The sequence below is a fragment of the Mytilus californianus genome, unplaced genomic scaffold, assembly GCF_021869535.1.
Source record: "Mytilus californianus isolate M0D057914Y unplaced genomic scaffold, xbMytCali1.0.p SCAF_3, whole genome shotgun sequence".
Taxonomy (NCBI): domain Eukaryota; kingdom Metazoa; phylum Mollusca; class Bivalvia; order Mytilida; family Mytilidae; genus Mytilus; species Mytilus californianus.
Window position 1 is genome coordinate 103,766,472 of NW_026262679.1, and position 17,561 is coordinate 103,784,032.

A 17,561-nucleotide genomic window follows, 5' to 3' on the forward strand; every position below is an offset into this window, starting at 1 on the left:
TTATTTGTTGACCTATTTGTAGATCTTACTTTGCTGAACATTATTGCAGTTTACAGTTTATTTCTGTCTATAATAATATTCAAGATCATAACCAATAGCGCAGCTGGATACAAAACGCAGAGGTCCAACCCTGAACAGTTGGGGCAAAAATGGACACGCTTGATACATGTCTGAATTTGGATTGTAATTAAATATTTGACACATAATAGGTTTCTGACACAGAATAACTGTAGTCAAAGAACTTATAATTGGTTATATAATTTTGAATTAAATTTTATATTCAATTTTTTGCTTTTGTGCAATACACTTTGCTGTTGCGAATTGACCCACCCCCCCCCCCCCCCCCCCCCCCCCCCCCAAAAAAAAATTTACCCACTTTTTTTCGCTCTTATAAAGAGGCATAACTCGAGAATGGTTAAAATGACTCCACCAAAATTCAAATTTGATCTTTATTTTGTGGTAATAAGCATTGTGTATATGTTTCATTAAATTTGGTTGAGGCAAACTTCAGTTAGAGAACGGAAACTAAAAAATTTTGCAATTTTTCCATTTATAAAGGGGCATAACTCTAGAACGGTTGAAGTGACGACACCAAAATTCAAACTTGATCTGTGTTTTGTGGTAATAAGCATTGTGTATAAGTTTCATAACATTTGGTTGAGGCAAACTTAAGTTAGAGAACAGAAACTAAAAATTTTGCAATTTTTCCATTTATAAAGGGCATAACTCTAGAACAGTTAGTGTGACGCTACCACAATTCAATCTTGATCTGTGTTTTGTGGTACCGGTAATAAGCATTGAGTATAAGTTTCATAACATTTGGTTGTGGCAAACTTAAGTTAGAGAACGGAAACTAAAAATTTTGTAATTTTTCCATTTATAAAGGGGCATAATTCTAGAACGGTTAAAGTGACGCCACCAAAATTCAAACTTGATCTATGTTTTGTGGTAATAAGCATTGTGTATAAATTTCATAACATTTGGTTGAGGCAAACTCTAGTTAGAGAACGGAAACCAATTTTGGTAAGTACGTACGTACTGACAGACAAGGCTAAAACTTAATGCCCCCTCCACTACGGCGGGGGCATAAAAACCTTGAATTGTTACATTGATATGTCCTCCAAACAAAAATAACACTCTTCAAAACAAATAAACAAGGAAATATGTTTTTCCCACCTGTAATGGTACATTGTACCATGTTAACAGAAGTAATTTTTCATCCATTCAAGTTTTTTTTTCAATGAAAAATTAAAATTTGATTACAAATTAGCCACAAGGTCATCAAATCAAAGAAACAAATAGAAGACTGCACAATTCTCACTGACAAAATTTAGCCGTAAAAGGAGTTCCTATGGAAAATTGCATTGTCTATATTTACAGAGGTGCAACCTATATTGGGTGAAAAAAGAGAACATGTAGAATTTTACCAAATCGGGTTTATCTTCAGAGATTTTAATGAAATTTACCCAAATATAAAGTTTTAAAAATATTTAATTAAGATTGAGACAATTCTGGGCCTTAAATATGATGACTCAGTATAAATTCTCAGTTAATAGTATGCATAGTTTACCTAAAGACCTGTATGCAAAGTAATTTCGTGAAATATGCATATATGCACTTAAAATTGTAAAGAAGTGCTTATATTTACTCTTCACAGTCACTGAAACTTATTGATGTTTGATGAAAGTTATTGTTAGGGTGATTAGACCTGTCGAAAACCAAAAAGTAAGCCGTTACACGTAATTGTACATTCTTGTGACAGTGGCATCATTTAATTCAAGCTAGAGCTACAAAAAAATCTCTCGTTCAAATATATCTAATATTCCATTTTTACAGAAATAGGAGGGTTATTTTTCGCAGATTTGAGGCCCCCGGGGCATCCCTAACCCCTGGGTCATTAAACAGATAATTCAACCTGTGAAGGCTGTGATTTTATCATTATAAATGTCTATTGTACTGAAAACTATAACCTTGCTTTGAACTTATGCAAAAAACAGATTTTATTTTATCATTATAAATGTCTATTGTACTGAAAACAATAACCTTGCTTTGAACTTCTGTAAAAAACAGATTTTAACAGTCAGTTCTATATAACTTTTAACGAATGTATATCAAACTGGTTACTTCATAAATACAGCTGTTGCAAAAATGGCTTTGTTTAAACACTTCTAGCTCATATATATTAGCTAAATTATGTTAGATATATGGTTGGAGATGATAAGATTGTGACAAGATTTCTAAACTGACCAATTTAGGCAGAAATTGTTAACTTTTAAAGATAAATGGGTATACAGTAAGAACTGGACTGGAGACAGTGGCAGGATTGTATACCTTATATAATCTTGAATGTTTGAATGATTATCTATTAATTTTTACATTTAAAGTATTCTGAAATGCTTTCAATGTTTTGAATTTGTTTTCAGAGTAGTTTAATACATAATGCATGCATATAGGGCAGATTGACAATAATTAAAGTCTTGTTTTCAAATTCTTAAAATATTGAAGCAGAGGTAGGGTATTAAATGTACTGTAAAAACAAAGTTAGCATATATTCAGTGATTCCTTTTTTGCTATGATTCTGATAAATAAGTATTGTTGTGATAAAATGTATTATTACAGATTTTTCTATAACGGTAGAATGAATGCAAGTATAGGTTGCACTTTGTAAATACAGCGGATTCACAAACCAAGCCTCTTTTGGGGAGATATTTATTATAATATTCATAGATAGTTTGTTTTGTTTACCTACTGGTGCCCAGATATGATCTCCATATTTCATCTCACAGAGACACAACTTAGGAATTTTTCCAGTATAAATACAGTTGGATAGCGGTCAAATTGAATTCCCTGAAAGACTCAAAGTAAAGGGAGGGGTAGTACAGAATGTTAGTATAAGTTAAAACTCCTAGAAGTTAGAGGCATATAAATGTTGAAAACATGCCGCACAACCCTATGTTTAGACCTTTGCAAACAGTGCATTTGAACTTTCCATTTCAGGATATAATTTTTTACGAAACTTCATAGTAAAAAGCGCACAGTTTTAGTCGTCAAACAAGTTCCTATGGGGAATTGCATTGTCAATATTTACAGAAGTGCAACCTTAAGCTTCCAAATGACTTTACTGAGCTGCTTGTGTAGAAATCTCTTGGGTTTAATTAATCATATTTTAACATACAATTAAATATTTGATCTTTATTCTCTTCATAAGAATTACTTGTTTAATTCAAGGGTAGTTTCCTATAACAAAGTGTGTTGAGGAAAAAACATGCTTGTACAGACTTTAACATTAGACTTTCCTAATCAGAGATATCTACAGATAATCATGACCTCTACAGAGCATATTTTTCAATATGGATTTTTTTCATAGATGCCTCATTAATGTCAAATCAAAATAGCGTTCCAAGACATCATATTATTTGGATAAAGACATCTACAAATACTGTTTCTGACTCTATAACATTTTAAGATGTATCAACACTTTGCTAGAATACTACATAGTTTGCATAATAGAAATTCTACCAGTATCCATCTACAGTGCAGAGGATATGATTCCGACTTGCAAACAATATTTCATTCTAATTCTATTGACCAAGCTTTTGTTTACTACATGGTTAAATTGTACATTCATGAGTATGTTGTTGAGCTTGAACACAGTTTTCTAGCTATTCTTGCTCAGGTAAAAAGCTGCTGTTGCTATATATAGTTTTTGTTACCTGCATGTGTCTGAGGTGTAATAGCAAGACTATATAGGTAACAAGTTTTGCCATTACAGCTGAGACACATGTATGTTTTTATGTCTAAATATGAGACAATTTTACAACATGCATTCTCTGTCAGGTAACCTAGTTTTTCACATGGCTAACAGCACATATTAAATTATTTAATTATATAAATTGTAAATATACTTCATCTGAAATTTAGGTCCAATAATGTCAGGTCTGCAAATATTTATTCACAGTGGACTTTCATGTTTTTCAAAATACAGTAAAACCCATGTGGGGCACCTATTACAAAATTGAGCAGGGGTTCCCATGGTCCTGGCGAAACCAACATATCTGGGAGCACATGCCCAATATTACTTCTTAATTTTGTTTTCAAGAGATTGCATACAGGTGAAATGTTTATCAACCCGTGGAATATATAACTGCCATATGTTATAAATTCTTGTTTTAGAGCCTGAATACACAGAAACTCTCTATTTTGGACCCCTTAAAAATATTGAGACACATGTTCGATATAATTTTTTATTGTAAAAAAAAAGCCATACCGAGGTATTTAAAGAGATTTCATCTAGATATCAATATATGAAGAATTTCATCCCATGTTTAGCTGTAAATGTGACCTCAAGCTTTGACATATTCACCCTAAAATCAATATGACCCTTTCCTTCTACATAGCATTTATTTTAGTTTTTTTTCAAAAATCAAACTAGATAAAATGCTCTGGACATTTACCTATTATGGTCCAATATCCAAAATCTAAATACATGGTTAGATTTAGCATATCAAAGAACTGGAAGCATTAAATTTTTGATGAAATCAAACAAAGTTCAATTTTGTACCCTTTGGACCTCAATGTGAACCAATTTGATAAAGTGGCCCAAAATCCAAAATCTAAATACAGTTAGATTCAGCATATCTAAGAACTCTATATATTTATTTTTTGTTGAAATCAAACAAAGTTTAATTTCTGACCCCGATTTGGACCAACTTGAAAACTGGTCCCAAAATCAAAAGTCTAAATACATGTTTAGATTCAGCATATGAAAGAAACCCAAGAATCAAATTTTTGTTAGAATTAAACTAAGTTCAGTTTTGGACCCTTTGGACCTTACTGTAGACCAATTTGAAAACCGAGCCCAATATAAATAAACTGCTTCACTGTGCGCAGCTGGATACGCCCGCAGAGGTCCAACCCTGAACAGTTGGGGCAAAAATGGACACAATATTCAAGCTTGATACAGGTCTGAATTTGGATTGTAATTAAATATTTGACATATTATAGGTTTCTGAATAAATGTAGTCAAAGGACTTGAAATTGGTTATATGAATTGAATTTATATTCAATTAAAGATTTCTTGCTGTTGTGCAATACACTGTGCTGTTGCGCAATACTTAGTAAATCTGTTGTCAGACTATAAACAAATAAAGTTCAATTTCTTTTCAATGCCATATTTAAAATTTATGGAAATCAATAGGGAGATTACATCAATAGCTATAAATAATTCACCAAAGTTTCATGAGAACTGCTGAAAGCATTTTTGAGTTATTGTCCAAAAACTGGACAATCCCCCCTTTTTTAATGAATAAAACCCTGTAACTCGGAAACATTAAATCTAAAATTTATAAAAATCCAAAAGGGGGCTCATGTCAATAGATATCAACAATTCACCAAAATTTCTTGCAAGTTGGTGAAAGCAATCTTGAGTTATTGTTGGAAAATTTGATTTGCCCCCTTTTTTAATGAATAAAACCCCAAAACATGGAAACGGTAAATCTGAAATTTATAAAAAACGAAAGGGAGCTCACGTTAATAAATATAAACAATTCACCAAAGTTTCATGCATATTGGTTAAAGTTTTTTTGAGTTAATGTCCGACATGTTGACGATGGATGGACGGACAGACAGACCGACAGACGGTCAACGGTATACCATAATACGTCCCGTAAACGGACGTATAAAAATCTAAATACACAGTTAGATTCAGCATATCAAAGAATCCCAAGAATAAAATTTTGTTGAAATCAAACAAAGTTTAATTTTGCACCCTTTGGACCTTAATGTGGACCAATTTGAAAATGGCGTACAAAAATTAAAAAAATCTAAATACACGGTTAGATTCTATTTGGCATATCAAAGAACCCCAGTAATTCAAGACTTTGAATTAAATTCCATTGAAATTGGTCAAGAAATAAGCAATTTATACAAAGTATAAGAAAATTACTGTTTCTGGCCCCTTTATCCTAAATGGTTAGGGCCATAACCCCAAAAATCAATCCCAACCTACCTTTTTAAGTATGGAACCTTGTGGTACAATTTCATAGAAATCCATACACTGTTCCACAAGTTATTGTCTGATAACTAGAAAAATGCTTATTTGGGCCCCTAATTCCTACCCATTTAGGACAATAACCCACAATAAAATGCTTCGCTGGGCGCAGCTTGATACGACCGCAGAGGTCGAACCCTGAACAGTTGGGGCAAGTATGGACACAACATTCAAGTTTGATACAGCTCTGAATTTGGATTGTGATTAAATATTTGACACAGCATAGGTTTCTGACACAGAAAGAATGTGGTCTAAGAACTTCAATTTTTTTAATTTACCTATTATGGTCCAATGTCCAAAATCAAAATACATGGTTAGATTCAGCATATCAAAGAACCCCATATATTCAATTTTTGTTGAAATCAAACAAAGTTTAATTTTGGACCCCAACTTGGACAAACTTGAAAACTGGTCCCATAATCAAAAATCTAAACACATGTTTAGATTCAGCATATCAAAGAACCCCAATAATTCAATTTTTGATGAAATCAAACAAAGTTTAATTTTGGACCCTTTTGACCTCAATATGAACCAATTTGATAGCAGGTCCACAAATAAAAAATCTAAATACATGGTTAGATTCAGCATATCAAAGAACCCCAAGAATTCAATTTTTGATGAAATCAAAAAAAGTTTAATTTTGGACCCTTTTGACCTCAATGTGGACAAAGTTGATAACTGGGCCCAAAAATCAAAAATCTAAATACATGGTTAGATTCAGCATATCAAAGAACCCCATATATTCAATTTTTGTTGAAATCAAACAAAGTTTAATTTTGGACCCTTTTGACCTCAATATGAACCAATTTGATAGCGGGTCCACAAATAAAAAATCTAAATACATGGTTAGATTCAGCATATCAAAGAACCCCAAGAATTCAATTTTTGATGAAATCAAAAAAAGTTTAATTTTGGACCCTTTTGACCTCAATGTGGACAAAGTTGATAACGGGGCCCAAAAATCAAAAATCTAAATACATGGTTAGATTCAGCATATCAAAGAACCCCATATATTCAATTTTTGTTGAAATCAAACAAAGTTTAATTTTGGACTCCGATTTGGACCAACTTGAAAACTGGGCCCATAATCAAAAATCTAAATACATGTTTAGATTCAGCATATCAAAGAACCCTAAAAATTCAATTTTTGTTAAAATCAAACTAAGTTTAATTTTGGACCCTTTTGACCTTAATGTAGACCAATTTAAAAAATGGGACCAAAAATTAAAAATCTAAAAACACGGTTAGATTCGGCATATCAAAGAACCCCAATAATTCAATTTTTGATGAAATCAAACAAAGTTAAATTTTGGACCCTTTGGACCTCAATGTGGACCAATTTAAAAACGGGGCCCAAAATCCAAAAACTTAATACACGGTTAGATTCAGCATATTAAAGAACCCCAAGAATTCAAGAATAAAACCCCATTGAAATTGATCAAGAAATAAGCAATTTATACGAAGTATCTTCTTTTGCACAATACTGTGCAATTGAATATTTCTTGCTATTGTGCAATACTGTACAATTGACAATTTCTTGCTATTGCGCAATATTGTGCTATTGGATATTTCTTGCTATTGCGCAATACTGTGCAATTGAAGATTTCTTGCTATTGCGCAATACTGTGCAATTGAAGATTTCTTGCAATTGTGCAATACTGTGCAATTGAAAATTTCTTGCTATTGCACAATACTTATTATATAATAATTTACACATCCTGTTTGGTGTGTATCTCCTACCATATCATTATTATTTGCTTTTAAATATTAATCAGAAATAACCAACTTAAAATGGAAAATTTTAAAAGAAAAAAAGAAAAAAAAAAATCCCCCCCCAAATTTTTTGAACCCCCTTATGATTCATCACCCCCAAACTCAATCCCAGCCTTCCCTTTGTGGTATGGTACCTTGCAGTACAATTTCAGAGAGATCCATACACTTGAACACAAGTTATTGTCTGGAAACTAGAAAAATGCTTATTTTTGGCCCCTTTTTGGCCCCCAATTCCTAAACGTTTCGGGCAATTACCCCCAAACTCAATTCCAGCTTTCCCTTTGTGATATGGAACCTTGTAGTACAATTTCAGAAATATCCAAACACTTACACACAAGTTATTGTCATGAAACTAGAAAAATGCTTGTTTTTTGCCCCTTTTTTGGCCCCTAATTCCTAAAATTTTGAGGCAATTACCCCCAAAATCAATTACAGCCTTCCCTTTGTGATATGGAACCTTGTGGTACAATGTCAGAGAGATCCATACACTTACACACAAGTTATTGTCTGGAAGTTACAAAAATGCTTATTTTTGGCCCCTTTTTGGCCCCTAATTCCTTAACTGTTGGTACCATAACCCCCAAAATCAATCCCAACCTTCCTTTCGTGGTATTGAACCTTATGGTAAAATTTCATGGAGATCCATTCACTTAAACTAAAGTTAGAGTGCGAAAACCAATGTGTCTTCGGACGACGCCGGACGACGCCAGACGACGACGACGACGACGCCAACGTCATACCAATATACGACCAAAAAATTTTCAATTTTTGCGGTCGTATAAAAACAATCCCAACCATCCCTTTGAGGTATGGAACCTTGTGATGCAATTTCATAAAAATCCATACACTTATACACAAGTTTTTGTCCAGAATCAAGAAAAATGCTTGTTTTTGGCCCCTAATTCCTACCCATTTAGGACAATAACCCCCAAAATCAATCCCAACCTTCCTTTTGTAGTATAGATCCTTGTGGTACAATTTTATAAAGATCCATACAGTTTACTCAAGTTTGGAAACCATGACAACGTCATACCATTATATGACCGCAAACATTTTGCAGTCGTATAAACACTGACAATATGAGGAAGCATATTTTTGTATGAAGCACAGAAACAAATAAATGTAATAAGTTCTGGAAAAAACAAAGCAATAATTTGAACCTGTTTATAAGTTAATGGGTTTCAATTTCATACATTTTGACAACAGGAAAAAATTCAGGATAAGTTCTCAGTAAATATCAAGTTTCCTTAAAATCTGAGATGACTATGATTTTTTATGCATTATGGCAGCCATTTTATAAATGATGGTTGACAGATATTTTTTTAAATAGGAAATCAATTTGGAATAACACATTATAACTACATATCAATTTTCATTGAAATCAAATTAGAAAAAGATGCCTGTCAAAACTTATGATTTTTTAACAAGTACTAAGATGTATTGCAAATCTAACATTTGGAATATCATATTGAACCTATTTTTATAATTCTTTGTTGCAATCCTATTAAACTGACATTCCGCAGAATTTGAGATTCTTAAACAAAAAAGTTTTTAACACAATATTTTATCCCAATTTCACAATAAACTGCTTCGCTGAGTGCAGCTGGATACGCCCACAGAGGTCCAACCCTGAACAGTTGGGGCAAAAATAAGGACACAATATTCAAGCTTGATACAGGTCTGAATTTGGATTGTAATTAAATATTTGACAGATTATAGATTTCTGAATAAATGTAGTCAAAGAACTTGAAATTGGTTATATGAATTGAATTTATATTCAATTAAAGATTTCTTGCTGTTGTGCAATACACTGTGCTGTTGCGCAATACTTAGTAAATCTGTTGTCAGACTATAACAAATAAAGTTCAATTTCTTCTCAATGTCATATTTGAAATTTATGAAAATCAATAGGGAGATTACATCAATAGGTATAAACAATTCACCAAAGTTTCATGAGAACTGCTGAAAGCCTATTTGAGTTATTGTCCAAAAACTGGATAATCCCCCCTTTTTTAATGAATAAAACCCCATAACTCAGAAATGTAAAATCTAAAATTTATAAAATTCTAAAGGGAGCTTACATCAACAGATATAAACAATTCACCAAAGTTTCATGAGTACTGCTGAAAGCATTTTTTAGTTATTGTCCGAAAACTGGAAAATCACCCTTTTTCTATGAATAAAACCCTGTAACTCGGAAACGTAATATCTAAAATTTATAAAATCCAAAAGGGAGCTCATGTCAATGGATATAAACAATTCACCAAAATTTCTTGCAAGTTGGTGAAAGCATTCTTGAGTTATTGTCTGAAAACTGGAAAATCCCCCCTTTTTTAATGAATCAAACCCCAAAACTCGGAAACAGTACATCTGAAATTTATATGAAACGAAAGGGAGCTCACATCCATAGATATAAACAATTCACCAAAGTTTCATGCATATTGGTTAAAGCTTTTTTGAGTTAATGTCCGACATGTTGACGACGGACGGACAGACAGACAGATGGACGGACGGTAAACGGGCGTATAAAAACAGGATTTTTGTTACTGGGAATAGAAATCAGGCCAATATTTAAATTTGGTTAAAATCCCAGTGCAAAAAGATGATTCTCAAAATTTGTGATTTTCTAACAAAATACTAAGTTTTGACACCTGATATCAATTTGAAATAGTATACAGCAATTTCAGAAATTATTGCACGCATTTATTATTGCGATTTTTTAAGAATGGACAAATATGATAGATTAATTATTGTGATTTTAGGAAAATCTGCTTACAGATACATGTATCAGATATCAGAATGCAAGTTCTTATTATTGCAATATTCACCCAGTTATAATATTCGCATTAATGAAAACCTTGCAATAATAATTAAAATATTATACATAGTATTATCTACACATCAACATACACATCTACACTACTACTGTATAAATTTCATCAGTGTTTTACTTATACTTTTTGAATTTATGTAGTTACAAAAACTTTTTCTGAAAATTTGTGTTTTTTTTTTTACAAAAACTAAGTTTTTTGTCAAAAATTAATACACCAATTTCACTACATATAATATGCATATCTATATTATGCACAAGTGTAAAATTTCATTCAACTCCAATCCATACTTCAGAACATAAGGCATCTTTTATACAAGATCTGAAGTTTCTAGGTTTGCTACCTTCTTATATATAATGCTTTTAAAATAGGTAGATAATGTCACTGCTGCCTGATAAATAAAATGCTCTGCTGGGCGCAGCTTGATACGACCGCAGAGGTCGAACCCTGAACAGTTGGGGCAAGTATGGACACAACATTCAAGCTTAATACAGCACTGAATTTGGATTGTGATTAAATATTTGACACAGCATAGGTTTCTGACACAGAATGAATGTGGTCTAAGAACTTAAAATTTTTTAATTTACCTATTCAAACCATATCATTATTATTTGCTTTTATATATAAATCAGAAATAACCAATTTAAAACGGAAAATTCAATCCCAGCCTTCCCTTTGTAGTATGGTACCTTGCAGTACAATTTCAGAGAGATCCATACACTTGAACACAAGTCATTGTCTGGAAACTAGAAAAATGCTTGTTTTTATGCCCCTTTTTAGCCCCAAATTCCTAAACGTTTAGGGCAATTATGGATAGGGGTGTAAAGCTGCAACATGTTACCAGAGGAAAGTTAAATTATTGTATATGATACAGCTGCAACAAGGTTACACAGGAAAGTTAAATAATTGTATGAGACACAGCTGCAACAAGGTTACACAGGAAAGTTAAATAATTGTATGAGACACAGCTGCAACAAGGTTACACAGGAAAGTTAAATAATTGCGAGACACAGATGCAACAAGGTTGCATAAACAAAATATACAAGTGTTTGTGACTCAGTTTCAACACAGCTATATAGGAAAGTTGAAAAGGTTTATAGGAAAGTTGAAAAGGCTATATAGAAAAGTTGAAAAGGTTATATAGGAAAGTTGAAAAGGTTATATAGAAAAGTTGAAAAGGTTATATAGGAAAGTTGAAAAGGTTATATAGGAAAGCTGAACAAGTGATGTGCAAAGTGTGATTTCTAGGCTTTTATACAGTTTGGACTACTATCAATCTGTTACTTTATTCCTTAACCATTAAGGGCCTTGATGGCCGAGTGGTCTAAGGAGTTCAACTACTGTATCCTGTCAACACTGAGGTTGTGGCTTCTATTTCAAATTTTTATTGAAATATGAAGGTTAAAAAAAATCCTTATTGCTTTGAAAGTTAAAAAAAATCAACAAAGACAAACGATTCTACGGTGAGGGAATTAAAGGGGGGCAAATCATTACAAGAGTGCACATGCTGAGATGTCTCGCCTGTTTTACTCACCATTGATTTTATGTTGAAAGTCATAAAGGTAAAGGTTTTACTACAAGTAACACATAAACTTAACATTTTTAAAATCCATGACAATGAGGTCAAGGTAAGATAAATCATGTCTGTCAGACATGTTCACCTTGCAATTATTCCATACACCAAATATAGTTGACCTATTGCTTATGGTAATTGAAAACAGACATAAACACAAAATCTTAACCATGACAATGAGGTCAAGGTAAAATAAATCATGTCAGATTATACCTGCCAGACAGACATGTTCACCTTACAACCATTCCATTCACCAAATATGGATGACCTACTGCTTCTAGTATTTGAAAAAACTAACCAAAACACAAAAACTTAACATTGACCAACGAACCATGAAAATGAGGTCAAGTTCAGATGATACCTGCCAGACAGACATGTACACCTTACAACCATTCCATACACCAAATGTAGCAGACCTACTGCTTGTAGTATTTGAGAAACAGACCAAAACACAAAACTTAAAATTGACCAATGAACCATGAAAATGAGGTCAAGGTCAGATTAAACCTGCCAGACTGACATGTACCCTTTACAATCATTCCATACACCACATATTGTTTACCTACTGCCTATAGCATCTGAGAAACGGACTTAATCACATAACTTTAATCTTGATCACTGATCTATATAATGAGGTCAAGGTCAGGTGAACCCTGTCTGACTGACTTATTTGTAGATCTTACTTTGCTGGAACCATTTTTTCATTTACACTTTCTCTCTTTCTATAATAATATTAAAGATAATACAGAACCCAAAACCTTAAAATTTCCTATAATTAACTATTTCTGGACAGTAACCCAACAATAAGTTGTCCTATTGGTCTGAAGATTACTTGACAGGTAGATCTAAACCTGTTTAACACTTTCACCTATGTCAGTTTTGCTCTTACTGGTTTAGTTTTTGAGATGAAAGCAAATAAAATGCTCCGCTGGGCGCAGCTTGATACGACCGCAGAGGTCGAACCCTGAACAGTTGGGGCAAGTATGGATACAACATTCAAGCTTGATACAGCACTAAATTTGGATTGTGATTAAAAATTTGACACAGCATTGGTTTCTGACACAGAATAAATGTGGTCTAAGAACTTAAAAAAATTTAATTTACCTATTCAAACCATATCATTATTATTTGCTTTTATACATAAATTAGAAATAACCAATTTAAAATGGAAAATTTTAAAGAAAAATAAAATGGTCCGCAGGGCGCAGCTTGATACGACCGCAGAGGTAGAACCCTGAACAGTTGGGGCAAGTATGGACACAACATTCAAGCTTGATACAGCTCTGAATTTGGATTGTGATTAAATATTTGACACATAAAATTGAGAATGGAAATGGGGAATGTGTCAAAGAGACAACAACCCGACCACAGAACAGACAACAGCAGAAGGCCACCAACAGGTCTTCAATGCAGCGAGAAATTCCCGCACCCGGAGGCGTCCTTCAGCTGGCCCCTAAACAAATATATATACTAGTTCAGTGATAATGAACGCCATACTAAACTCCAAATTGTACAGCATAGGTTTCTGACACAGAATGAATGTGGTCTAAGAACTTAAAAATTTTAAATTGGACATTCACCTATTATGGTCCAATATCCAAAATCTAAATACATGGTTAGATTCAGCATATCAAAGAACCCCAAGAATTCAATTTTTGGTGAAATCAAACAAAGTTTAATTTTGGACCCTTTTGACCTCAATGTGGACAAAGTTGATAACGGGGCCCAAAAATCAAAAATCTAAATACATGGTTAGATTCAGCATATCAAAGAACCCCATATATTCAATTTTTTTTGAAATCAAACAAAGTTTAATTTTGGACCCCGATTTGGACCAACTTGAAAACTGGGCCCATAATCAAAAATCTAAATACATGTTTAGATTCAGCATATCAAAGAACCCTAAAAATTCAATTTTTGTTAAAATCAAACTAAGTTTAATTTTGGACCCTTAGGACCTTAATGTAGACCAATTTGAAAACGGAACCAAAAATTAAGAATCTAAATACACGGTTAGATTTGGCATATCAAACAACCCCAATAATTCAATTTTTGATGAAATCAAACAAAGTTAAATTTTGGACCCTTTGGACCTCAATGTGGACCAATTAAAAAACGGGTCCCAAAATCCAAAAACTTAATACACAGTTAGATTCAGCATATTAAAGAACCCCAAGAATTCAAGAATAAAACCCCATTGAAATTGATCAAGAAATAAGCAATTTATACGAAGTATCTTCTTTTGCACAATACTGTGCAATTGAATATTTCTTGCTATTGCGCAATACTGTACAATTGACAATTTCTTGCTATTGTGCAATATTGTGCTATTGGATATTTCTTGCTATTGTGCAATACTGTGCAATTGAAGATTTCTTGCTATTGCGCAATACTGTGCAATTGAAGATTTCTTGCTATTGTGCAATACTGTGCTATTGAAAATTTCTTGCTATTGCACAATACTTATTATATAATAATTTACACATCCTGTTTGGTGTGTATCTCCTACCATATCATTATTATTTGCTTTTAAATATAAATCAGAAATAACCAACTTAAAATGGAAAATTTTAAAAGAAAAAAAAAAGGAAAAAAAGAAAAGAAAAAAAATCCCCCCCCCCAAATTTTTTGAACCCCCTTATGATTCATCACCCCCAAACTCAATCCCAGCCTTCCCTTTGTGGTATGGTACCTTGCAGTACAATTTCAGAGAGATCCATACACTTGAACACAAGTTATTGTCTGGAAACTAGAAAAATGCTTATTTTTGGCCCCTTTTTTGCCCCCAATTCCTAAACGTTTCGGACAATTACCCCCAAACTCAATTCCAGCTTTCCCTTTGTGATATGGAACCTTGTAGTACAATTTCAGAAATATCCAAACACTTACACACAAGTTATTGTCATGAAACTAGAAAAATGCTTGTTTTTTGCCCCTTTTTTGGCCCCTTATTCCTAAAATTTTGAGGCAATTACCCCCAAAATCAATTACAGCCTTCCCTTTGTGATATGGAACCTTGTGGTACAATGTCAGAGAGATCCATACACTTACACACAAGTTATTGTCTGAAGTTACAAAAATGCTTATTTTTGGCCCCTTTTTGGCCCCTAATTCCTTAACTGTTGGTACCATAACCCCCAAAATCAATCCCAGCCTTCCTTATGTGGTATTGAACCTTATGGTAAAATTTCATGGAGATCCATTCACTTTAACTAAAGTTAGAGTGCGAAAACCAATGTGTCTTCGGACGACGCCAGACGACGACGACGACGACACCAACGTCATACCAATGTACGACCAAAAATTTTTTAATTTTTGCGGTCGTATAAAAAGGAACCCCCTTATGATTCATCACCCCAAACTCAATCCCAGCCTTCCCTTTGTGGCATGGTACCTTGCAGTACAATTTCAGAGAGATCCATACACTTGAACACAAGTCATTGTCTGGAAACGATAAAAATGCTTGTTTTTTGGCCCCTTTTTGGCCCCAAATTCCTACACGTTTAAGGCAATTACCCCCAAACTCAAACCCAGCTTTCCCTTTGTGATATGGAACCTTGTAGTACAATTTCTTAAAGATCCATACACTCACACACAAGTTATTGTCCTGAAACTAGAAAAATGCTTGTTTTTTTGCACCTTTTTTGCCCCTAATTCCTAAAATTTAGAGGCAATTACCCCCAAAATCAATCCCAGCCTTCTCTTTGTGGTATGGTACCTTGCAGTACAATTTCAGAGAGATCCACACACTTGAACACAAGTCATTGTCTGGAAACTAGAAAAATGCTTGTTTTTTGGCCCCTTTTTGGCCCCAAATTCCTAAACGTTTTGGGCAATTACCCCAAAACTCAAACCCAGCTTTTCCTTTGTGATATGGAACCTTGTAGTACAATTTCATAAAGATTCATACACTTACACACAAGTTATTGTCATGAAACTAGAAAAATGCTTGTTTTTTGCCCCTTTTTTGGCCCCTAACTCCTAAAATTTTGAAGCAATTACCCCCAAAATCAATCCCAGCATTCCCTTTGTGATAAGGAACCTTATGGTACAATGTCAGAGAGATCCATACACTAACACATAAGTTATGTCTGGAATTTACAAAAATGCTTATTTTTGGCCCCTAATTCCTTAACTGTTGGTACCATAACCCCCAAAATCAATCCCAACCTTCCTTTTGTGGTATTGAACCTTATGGTAAAATTTCATAGAGATCCATTCACTTAAACTAAAGTTAGAGTGCGAAAACTAATGCGTCTTCGGACGACGACGCCGGACAACGCTGCCGATGCCAACTTCATACCAATATACGACCACAAAAATTTTTTTGCGGTCATATAAAAACTTCATTTGACCCTATGTTCTATTTTTAGAAACTGCCGCCATGTTTTTAAATGGATCAAATTCCCAAATACAATCTATAAACTAGATACCCTAAGGAACATTCAATTAAAGTTTCTAAATATTTGGCCAAGTAGTTTCAGAGAAGAAGATTTTTGAAAAAGTAATAAGATTTTCGCAAAAAATGTAAAAAAAAAAAAGGCAAAAAAACCTTGTAAGGGCAATAACTCCTTAAGGGGTCAATTGACTATTTTGATCATGTTGACTTATTTATAGATCTTACTTAGCTGATCATTTATTACCATTTATTCTTTCTATCTATCATAATATCAAAGAAAATAACCAAATACAGTAAAATTTAATAAAAACAAGCATTCTGAGAGTATTGCATGGCAATACATAGTCCCCTACCGGGTAAAAATTCATTATACTGGAACAAAATGCTAACTTGTTCTATTCTTGTCATGGTGTAAACAACAAAAGGCTCTCAAGAGCCTGAATCGCTCACCTGAATTTCAGAGGAGAAGATTTTTAATTGTTATCAAACTTGATGAACAAATTGTGTAAAATTGTCTTTAAAGGGCAATAACTCCTTAAGGGGTCAATTGACAATTTTGGTCATATTAACTTTTTTGTAGATCTTACTTTGCTGAACATTATTGCAGCTTACAGTTTTTATATATCTATAATAATATTCAAAATAATAACAAAAAAATGCAAAATTTTGTTAAAACTACCAATTCGGTGGCAGCAACCCAACAATGGGTTGTTCGATTTGTCTGATAATTTCAGGGCCGATAGATCTTGACCAATTAAACAATTTTACCCCCATGTCACATTTGCACTAAAAGATTTAGTTTTTGAGATGTAAGCCAAAAACTGCATTTGACCCTTATGTTCAATTTTTAGCCATGGCGGCCATGTTTGTCGATGGATACAAACTTCGGATACAATTTATAAACAAGATACCCTAAGGAACATTTAGTTAAAGTTT

General features: G+C 33.3%; 1 protein-coding gene and 1 long non-coding RNA gene across 3 annotated transcripts in view; both read right to left on the reverse strand.

Moving 5' to 3' along the window:
• Window positions 1-17,561, reverse strand: part of LOC127735640 (exonuclease 3'-5' domain-containing protein 2-like) — a 97,580-nt gene that overhangs the window by 2,126 nt on the left and 77,893 nt on the right. The window lies entirely within an intron of this gene.
• LOC127735647 (uncharacterized) lies at window positions 6,135-16,750 on the reverse strand. Its single transcript, XR_007998540.1, has 3 exons — window positions 14,185-16,750; window positions 6,705-7,237; window positions 6,135-6,569 (listed from the first exon to the last, which is right to left on the reverse strand). It is a non-coding gene; the product is annotated as an uncharacterized LOC127735647 (long non-coding RNA).